Here is a 1193-nt window from a genome sequence, read left to right as displayed (position 1 = left end):
TCTCCCTCTCCCTCTCTCTCTCTATTTCTCTACATCTCTAGCGTTAGTTCTCCCCCCCCTCCCACACTTTTGTCTTCTCTCAGTATGTTATTCTACCTATCTATCTATCTATCAATCTGTCAGTTGATTTGAGTTTTTAAACATAGGCACTGAATTTGCGTTGGGAGTCTTTGTGTGTCTGTTTGTGTATGTAGTTGTAGTATTCCCCATGACTACTGTGCATTCTTTTCTTCAAATAAAGTAAGAAAATTAAGATATCGAGGAAAAATTATCACCCCCCCCCCCCCCCCACACACACACACTCTTTAAAACCTGTAATCTGACGATGGGGTGTTTTTCATTTTAAGAAAATAATGATATTCGCAAGTTTTATTTGAGTGGTTAGTGAGAGTTTTACGACACTTGCAATACAATCAGGTCATAAGTGCCAAAGATTAGACGTGTTGATCGTACTGTATAGTAGCAAACAATGAAAAGAAGAAGGAGTGATAATATTGATAAATATTTAGATATTTGACAGGAGTTGAGTAAACCACAACAAAGAGCCCGCCAACCACCCACATGATAATCACACACAATCGAACGAACGAACAAACAAGCAAACGAAAGAAAAAACTGTACTGACTCAGCAAGAATAAAAGGTTGAGGAACACAGAAGAAAACGGAGATGAAAAGCATCAATAATTTAGAAAGGGGTCATCATATTCTCAGGAAATTCTTTCGATCAAATATGCTTCTTTCTTTGAGACCAATTTAATGACCTGCTCTTTGGCATTTCTGTTCTGTTTGGGCTTAACACTGAATTATAAATATAAATGCGTCTTTCTCAAGAACACTTAAGACAAGAGTAATACATTTTTAAAAGGATAGAGAGGGAATGGGGAGTTCTAAGCATCCGAGACTCACACTTCATATTGATCTGATCGGAAACGATCAAGTTTGATACGTCCCATCAGTGTTTGCAGCTTGTATCAACTGTTGGTGTTTAGTGGAACCGATATATACTTACTTCCATCCACCCACCCACCCAACCTGCTGATTGGCACGGTCCTAGGAGATGCATGATAGCCTTTGAGATCACACTCCTTTAAACACATTTATTACTTTTTTTTTTTTTTTTAAGAAAAAAAAAAAGAAGAAAAGTGAAGCTCGGGGAGGACAGGGAACTAACCCGTAATTCCCCATACTTTTGA

Source organism: Aplysia californica, unplaced genomic scaffold (genome assembly GCF_000002075.1).
Source record: "Aplysia californica isolate F4 #8 unplaced genomic scaffold, AplCal3.0 scaffold01153, whole genome shotgun sequence".
NCBI classification, from domain to species: domain Eukaryota; kingdom Metazoa; phylum Mollusca; class Gastropoda; order Aplysiida; family Aplysiidae; genus Aplysia; species Aplysia californica.
This window is presented reverse-complemented; position numbering follows the sequence as displayed.